Source organism: Leptidea sinapis, chromosome 25 (assembly GCF_905404315.1).
Source record: "Leptidea sinapis chromosome 25, ilLepSina1.1, whole genome shotgun sequence".
NCBI lineage: Eukaryota > Metazoa > Arthropoda > Insecta > Lepidoptera > Pieridae > Leptidea > Leptidea sinapis.
The window spans coordinates 1,449,441-1,458,357 of NC_066289.1; the positions used below are offsets into that span (position 1 = coordinate 1,449,441).

Here is an 8,917-nt window from a genome sequence, read left to right on the forward strand (position 1 = left end):
CCTCAACTTGACATTGGTTTCCACAAAAGCCACGATATAAAGAATAGACAGTCTAGGAAGTAGGAACTTTGTAAGCTGTTGTTCTTTCACCGAACGCGTTGGATGCACGCGGCGCCAATCACAATCCTTAAAGAGACTGTGCTCAGCTATGTGATGCTTTCTCAAGTAAAGCCGGGAGTTTCGCTCGGTGAGCATAGTTGTATACCAAATACATATTAATATAAGTAACCTGAACCAAATAATATTAATAACCTGTCGCCTCACAGGTGACTTACAGACCAGCAGCAAGAAAGAAATAGTGCTTTAGTATCCTAAGTTGCTCACAAATCAATGTTGCACTTGCAAAAATATTAAGAACACGATAAAAAAATATTTATGAATCAAATTCAAATACATAGCTGGAGAAGTCCGTTAAAAGCCTGACGCAGAAACATGTTATTTGTCTCTAGTTTTAAAATATGCGTCACAATCAAATTTTTTTGATATTTCTAGAACTAATTTTTTTTTAAATAAAATACAGTTTTTCAGTTAGACAAACAAATCTTAGTTTTGTTTCATAATTATTTTCCAAAAAACAGTGTATTTATATTAAGAACACATAATACGGTTAGTTAACCTTGGTAATATACGTCATATTAACTCAAGTCTCCAGTCTATTAAAAAATTAGTGTCGATAAAAATAATTATTGATAACTGACAAATTACAAGTATGGCTTAACAATTTACTCACTGCATTTATTATGAAATAATAATTATTAATTAGTGCATCACAGTTTATATAATATAAAGTTATTTAAATTAACAACGTAAAGATATGTTATTATATTTATTTTTTATTCTTATGGGGGGGACGGCGCGTACGCAGTCCCCACTAACAAAAATTACGCGTCCGAGTTATCCGCATTAGGGATAATCGCAAAGGTCAACCCAACCGCAGTGCAATGGAAGGGCCTCGCTCTGGGGAACCGCCTTCTTGATCACGGTGTCCCCTACGCCAGGTAAGTATGCCTTGACGGAGTATTACTGGAGTAGTCCACGATTCGGATAAAGTTTTAATAGCGCGTTGTAAAAACTAGTACAAAATAAACAGCGCCCTCTAGAGTATCTATTGAGAAACGTACGCCACAGTTTAAAGTTCTTACTTAAGTAGCGCCATCTGTAGACGGTCATTATTTTCAGAATTATTCATTCATTTTCGCTCCAAATGAAATTGTCACATTCGAACACATTAGACTATATTGCAAGAATTAATGCTTTGATAAGGATTCATATTCAGTATGTAATCAGTAATGCACCACAGAGCACATTACAATACTTAATAAGCATGTCTGTACAACCAGTGCCTGTGGTACCTGTGATAACGTAAGATTTCCATCATAAAGTGTCCTATCCATCACCACAACATATAAACATGATACTGGCCAGAACAACAGAACAATACTTATTACTAAAACGAATAGCGGTTCGAGTCGAAATCTCATAGCATTGCCAAATTTTAAAACGCTTCATAGAATTATTGTTTTACGTTTAGTATTATGTCGTCCGTGAACTTCTGAGGGAGCGAAAAATAAAGTTATTTAGTCCCCGTGAAGAGTTTAAAAAAAGTTAAATAATTGGTTCATGGTTGTTTTTGAGTCCCTTTACTATTAATGTTGCAAAATAACTATTGTTTTAAGTTTTACTTAATTTAATGGAAGTTAGAATGTTAAGTATTCAAATTCGAAACAAAATCCAGATAGAAGGTGTTTCCATTAGCAACTTAGGAGTTATCATCCCCCAAAACTATACTCTAGGTGAAAGTATCTGAAACATAGGATTTATTAAAAAATACCAGAAAAACAGTAAAAACAAAATTAGGTACCTATTGATAACAAAATTGAGTCTTTAGTTTTGATAGGATCTACAGCCTGCAAATTACTTAAAAAATATTCGAACAAAAATAATATTCATCTACTATAAAATAATCATCTTTTTAAAAGTAGTTAAGAATTAATGTTCATAATGTTCGATCGTTAATGATCATTATGAGATAGTGACTCATAAAAAGAATGGCAGTCTGATGGAATTACTAACTTAAGTTCCTGCAAGTGTTTGTATTTCTGGTTGGTGATTGGAATTCTTTTTCTGTGCACCGGAAGATCTCTCTTACGATTGAAATATTGTTAACGTGTTGCGGGAGAGTATTTCAATCAGAATCAAAGACTAGTTTATATATAATTATTAGTCTTTTTCGTAACTGGTAACCTGTATATCCGTAACTTTCGTATCTCCAGTCTTGCGACCTGGCCGTATTGAGGTACCTATAGCGCAGTGGCGTGCATTGGTTTTCTAGTAAGGTAAGCACTGTAGATCTAACTAGTCGTAGAACCGCGCTCTAGTCTGACAGTACTAGGTTTTGAAATCTACATACTATCATCTACATAGTTGTTTGTGTTTCGCATGTAGTTTCCGTACCATATGGTCAACCTAATATTTTAGTTTGTGTCATTCGAGGAACAGAACAAGTATACCTTAAACTGCTTTCTTATTTTATTTCAATAGCCTGAGGATGTGTGTTTATTTAACAAAAATTATTTTTTATTAAAATTCTAAGATTACACATACTTTCATTTTTACCGCCATCTAGCGGTAAACACCCATACTGCAATCATTTACTGTCAAACCTAAAATTTCATGCGATAATGATAATATTATTATTGAAAACTCTAATATATTTAATAATGCAATATTTTTTTCGAAACGTTGGTGGCTTCGAAAAAGAACTTTAAACTCAAATCACAGAGTACATTTGTATAAAATAAAGACTCAAATTATATAATTTTTTTTGTACTTATGACCTCAAAATAGCACAGCGCTGCACAGCTTCATAGTTCATATTATAATTTTAATATTATCCTTAGGCTTTTCTAGATAATATTATTATACCTACCTTGATATATATATATATATAAATTCACTTACCACTTCTTTTGCCACAATAATATAGGTTATGGGCCGGTCGAACGGTAATTTTTCACCAACACAAATATCTCAAAAATGCATGAAAATTACTCGTAAAAGTTTAACTGGTCTATTAAAAGAAACCATTTCTATTTTATTTATTATTGAAACCAGCTGTACCTATATCAAAACCGGCACACTAATTTAATTTCTCTATTACTTATATTTTTTAAACCCAATACCTATTTTAAACACAAATCACACATCTTTTTATCACAGTAAAACTTAACACGGGTCACGGATGACGGAATGAACTGTAATAAAAATAAAATACTTTTATTTTTATTTTTCATTCTTTATTGATCAATGAATATACCTATTTACTCTAATGATACTTATGAAGACAAAAAACCGAAATAGCCATAAACTCCTAATATGGAGGGACTGAGACACATGTCGGAATATCGGTTTATCTCGCTACAAATCGTAAGTAGGCATGCCTATCTAGCCGCCCATACATTGCTGAATATCGTTCAACTGTCACCAATACCTACTTTTCTAAATAAGATCTATGAAATACTCGTTGCGTCGTATAGGCATTTTTGCGACTGCCTACCGCACGAATGTAGTATGTACCTATCTAGCATTCTAGCGTAAGGAAATATTGAATGAGTCGGTGCTCAATAGAAGTTTGGTTATAGAATAACGGAAGCAAATTAAACTTAATCGACTTTATTATTAAATATTTTATTTTTATTATATATTGAGTAACTGTATCTATTTATTTTCTTTAATACCTTCATAACGAGGTAGGCAATGCCTAAAGGCATATATGGAATGCATGCCCCTGCTATAGCGCAATGTTGCAGGAGAGGAAATGTTTTTAAAAAATGTATTATCGACCATAATAGCTTCTTCTGGATTCTACGGGTTTCTTTAGTAACTGACAGAAGGTTGCTAGGAAGATGAATTAGCCTATTTTTCAATTTTCTTTCTATGGTGCTATGCACACATTCCTTCCTTCCATCTGAGTGTATCCAACCTCAAGATATTTTGGAATAATGGATACTTCATATTGCATAGAAAAATTCTATATTATTTAATTAAATATTATTTCTGTTTTAGCTTCTGCAACCATCTGAGTATATTATAATTGGTAGTCATTTCACATTTGGGCAGGCAATGGTGAGTCAAATAGTCTTAAATGAATGTAGTGTTGGTGGATGCTGATAAATCACCTTCCGTTTCTGTGAACCAGTAACAGGTACACTCATGTGAGGCCAAATCGTAAATGGGAAAATGTGCACAAACAATTTTGTTTTGTAACAAACAGCACTTGCAGTGATAAATGGACACACCTTAACAGATTGTAAATCAATCGTCAAAACTATGCATTTTCCATTAATAGCTTTACATTTGTCTGCATTTTTTTCTTCACGAGCTAAATTTTTCCTGAATTGGTGTATTTCAATGTCATCCTCAGACATGTTACACATCCACTAAAAAAACCCCATTTGTCGTATCACCGCTCTTCGAGAACACTTCTCTTAAAGCCGCGCCTAGTATCGGAATACTGGGTCTCGAAATCTCGAGCGATTGCCAATTCCGTGGCCATCTGGAGGGCATAGCCAAATTGGCTTCGAAGAAGCTGGGCGTCATCAATAGAGCACGGACATACTTCAAGCCGGCCCACATTCTAGCGCTCTACAAAGCGCAGGTCCGGCCACACATGGAGTATTGCTGTCATCTCTGGTCTGGTGCACCCCAGTATCTGCTCGATCCATTTGACCGCGTGCAACGTAGAGCAGCTCGAATTGTCGGGGACTCAGTGCTCTGTGAACGGCTGGATCACTTGGCGTTGCGTAGAGACGTCGCTTCATTGTGTGTCTTCTACCACATTTATCACGGGGAGTGTTCCGAAGAGCTGTTTAACCTGATTCCTGCCGCCGAAGTCCACCTTCGCACGACACGCCACAAGTTACGATATCATCCCCACCATCTGGATGTGTGGCGGTTCTCCACAGTGCGGTTTTCAAGAAGCTATCTCCCTCGTACTACAAAGCTGTGGAATGAGCTTCCTTGTGCGGTGTTTCCGGGACGATACGACATGGGTACCTTCAAAAAAAGCGCGTACACCTTCCTTAAAGGCCGGCAACGCTCTTGTGATTTCTCTGGTGTTGCAAGAGAATGTGGGCGGCGGTGATCACTTAACACCAGGTGACCCGTATGAATCACTTATTATTATATATGCTTGGATTTTAGTGTTTTTGTAAATTTATTTTTAGCATAGGGATCCATCACGTTTTCAGAACAAAATTGTTTAAATATGCTGTATAAGTAGGTAATTGATGTTTCGATAAATAGGCTCTAGGTAGACATTGATGGTATTAAGACGATAATAATGCGATGACATTTTAGGTAACCCATCCAAACAGCTATTAAAGGCATCCGCACGTCCATGATAATTTAATTACTGTTACGATTCAAATTTTCTTGAGATGAATGCATGGCACATTGTCCCAACTCTGTACTGAAAATGATCCGAGACATAGAGTCTGAAGAAACATTTCACGACATAATCACTTCTTCGTTGTGGCGGCATCATTGGCAATGCTTACAGGAAGAAAATAAATTGAGGTCCCTGATCATCTCGAACTTCCAGATACTGTTAGTGTGCTTTTTCCCTGAAAAGTTACTTTTAGTCACGTACACTATTTGTTGATGCCAATCCATATTACTCCAGAATTGATTGAATATCTTATCCCTATCGTCGTCTCTTTTTGCAGAAATTTGAATTACATATAGGTCCTAGGATCCTTGAGGTTCGAAATTGGGGCTGCACTGTTTCACCGTTTGTAGCCTACATAGTCTAGTATTCGCAATCGTTTGGCTTTTTTTTCCATCTTTCTGGTTGAGCTTCCTTTAGTCGGCGTCGGCCTTCAGTCATAATATTTCCATAGTGAACTATCTCCTCAATAGTGTCCGATATATACCTACATATTTTGTTGGATATTTTCAGAATCAGACCTTATTCCATCAAGATTTAGGTCGGTATTTTAAATATATAAAGATTATTTTCCACATAGCCAAATTAATTAATAACTTTTTGTTGGTTGTATTTATTTATTTGAATCAATTTTTTTAGGCAACGAAGCCAACAGTGCAGTGCTTACTCGAATATTTAAAGTATTTTTTTCGATTTATGGGATTATAAGGATTAGATGGGAAAATAATTTTAGTATAACCATATACATTAGTAGTCTGGCTCTCCATAGACAAGAAATAGAAAAACTGAAAAATTTAACGGCGTATTGAAGTTATTAGTAGTTAAAATATATTTTAAATACGCAAACCTCGGTAGTCAGTGTGACCGCGAAGCGACTTAGGTGTGTACTGTGTACTATTCTAAAAAAAGTATATTTTGTTTATTGTGAGAGAGAAACAAACACTACACTTATTCTCAATCACGGTTTACCGTAACTACCTAGGTATACTTCACAATTTATGGTTACAAATTATCTAAGTTTTGACATAAAAAAAACTTTCAGTTCATGAATTCTAAATATTTAATTAATTTAATACTTTGTAGTACCTACCTAGTTACGTCGTTATAGGAAATAAAGAAGCAATTATTGTGTAAATCATTTATTAATTTATAAATCTTACAAATTTTAAAATATAATATTTTCTTATTACACTTTTAATTGATATTAAAAATACGTAGTGAATATATATAAGAATAATGTTTCAGTACACATTAATGTACATTATTGAAAATAGTACAGACAGATGTACTAACATACATAATACACATACTATGTGTATAAATCAAATTAAAAAATCATTGAACTATTATTTATAAAAACACTTCAATATGTAGTCATATATTACGTATTTCTGTTTTATATTTATAAAATATTATATTGACTATCAACCAGGACAGCTATGCCTTGAAGCTAATTTTTTTTTTTTCAATATTGGATTTTTATAATATAGCAAAATTAAGTACAAAATAGCACAGAGCATTTTTACAAAAATGGTTACCAATATCTTAGAATGAGTATCATAATAAAAAATATATCTACTCGCAGATGGAGTAAGGGGGTATTTAACAAATGACAATCCGTGTGTTTAAAGCATAGATAGGCTCCAGTAGAACTCAAAAGAGAATTGAATCGCTTTAGAGATTTAGTACATCTTATGGTACAAACCACATATTCCAAAAAAAATGTAACTTATTATCGCAGCGGAGACCATTCCTTAATCTAAGCCTATAACTATAAATTGTTTCTAATTTGTTAGGTTCAGTTAAAAGCATACTGAGATATTTTTTTCATTTTAATATTGTCTAAATATTTTTCCATTAATTTACTGAATCTACCAAAGTTCGAAGGTGAGAAAACATACAAGGGTTTGTTCTTTTCTTCTATTTGTACAATTTTCAAATTGATACATTCTAATAAACAATAATAATATAATTAGAAATATTAGTGAAAGTTACAAGCAATTTATTGAAAAAACATGTGTCAAAGTTCCGTGATAGTTCGTTTTGCTAGAAGAAGGTCGATGTTAGTCTTATATCTATGGCCAATTTGTGGTAATGTACTTTATGTATTTTATACAGGATGCTTTTTATAGTGTCGGGTATTAAAATTATCATAATATGGTAAATTCAGCTATTATTTTAAGATCGTGTGCATTTAAAATCACCCTGTATGTAGTTTTTATATTATTTGTTCTGTTGTATTATTACTTACGTAAAAAAAAATATAAAAATCTAATTCAATCGCTTAATAACAAAAACTTATAAGGATTTTAATATTTATTAATAATTAAGACAGAGATAGCCAAAAAAAAATAGCCAAAATAAAATGTGAGGCCACACCTCAGTTTAGCATTGGTAATTGGTACGTACGGACATTGTATTGTTTTTAATTGCTATTTTTGCCTAGTACAAATAGCTCTAATATCGTCATAGTTAGACCCCGCCGGTCTAAATTCCCAATGTGTATATTATATTTACAATTTTTTTTAGCAATAAGGGAACAGAAGACGCTAAAGATTATAATACTTGTTTGATTTTAATTTTCTCAATTTCTTTTTTAATAAGTACTAACTTACGTCATTATTTTTATCTTATTAGATATTTTAATAATAAAAATAACGAAAATTTAATCAACTGCCCTTTTGGTTATTAGCCATTATTATTATTTATAAATTGTTATCGGTTCCAACATTTTGAATATGATATGGAATAAGTTATGAGTTTTCAAGTTGCGACTATCTAGTGCTTGTCCAGAGTTGTTCAGGTCAGTGGCACGTCAGCGCGCAACATTCAGAAATGTGCAAAGTGAATAACCATTAGGTACAATACCTGACGTAGTCTATCGTCCTTATTCATAATAGCATTGCTAATTCTCACTCTATCTTCTTCTATTGACCTAAGTCAGAGTGAGAAAAAACACTCCTAAGCGGCAGTTTAAAGTTAGCGCACCATTATGAATAAGGGGGATAATCTATAGGCAATAAATATTTCAAATTGAATTCATAATATGGAATTCACAAGCGCGTAGCTACCCCCGAATCTGCCGTATAATTTATGTGGGTCCCCCGGCGTGCGTAAGCAAAAATTAATAAAAACTTCCCAAATATTTTTTTAGTTCAGAAATGACAAAAGTCAAAAAAAGCAAAAAAAATACTTAAGTCACCATCAACTATAAATGATTTAATCAATCACTTTACCGAAAAATAGGCTAGGAGAGTGTAGGATATTTAATGTGAAATGTTTGAAATAAAATTGGAAAAGGTGACAGATAGATAATTATGATGAATAAATATTTCTTTTAATTTTATGCAAACAGTTTTTTCTTTTATTTTACTTTGCCAAGGCACGCTACGCCATTGATGGTTTAATAATAGTAAAATATCAATATCTCGGTACGAACAATAGACTATTGTCTGTGTTATGGAAATAAAA

At 33.2% G+C, this 8,917-nt stretch overlaps 1 non-coding gene across 1 annotated transcript; it reads right to left on the reverse strand.

Moving 5' to 3' along the window:
* Positions 1 to 845: 845 nt before the first annotated feature.
* On the reverse strand, positions 846 to 1,006 carry LOC126972257 (U1 spliceosomal RNA). Its single transcript, XR_007731105.1, has one exon. It is a non-coding gene; the product is annotated as a U1 spliceosomal RNA (small nuclear RNA).
* Positions 1,007 to 8,917: the final 7,911 nt, after the last annotated feature.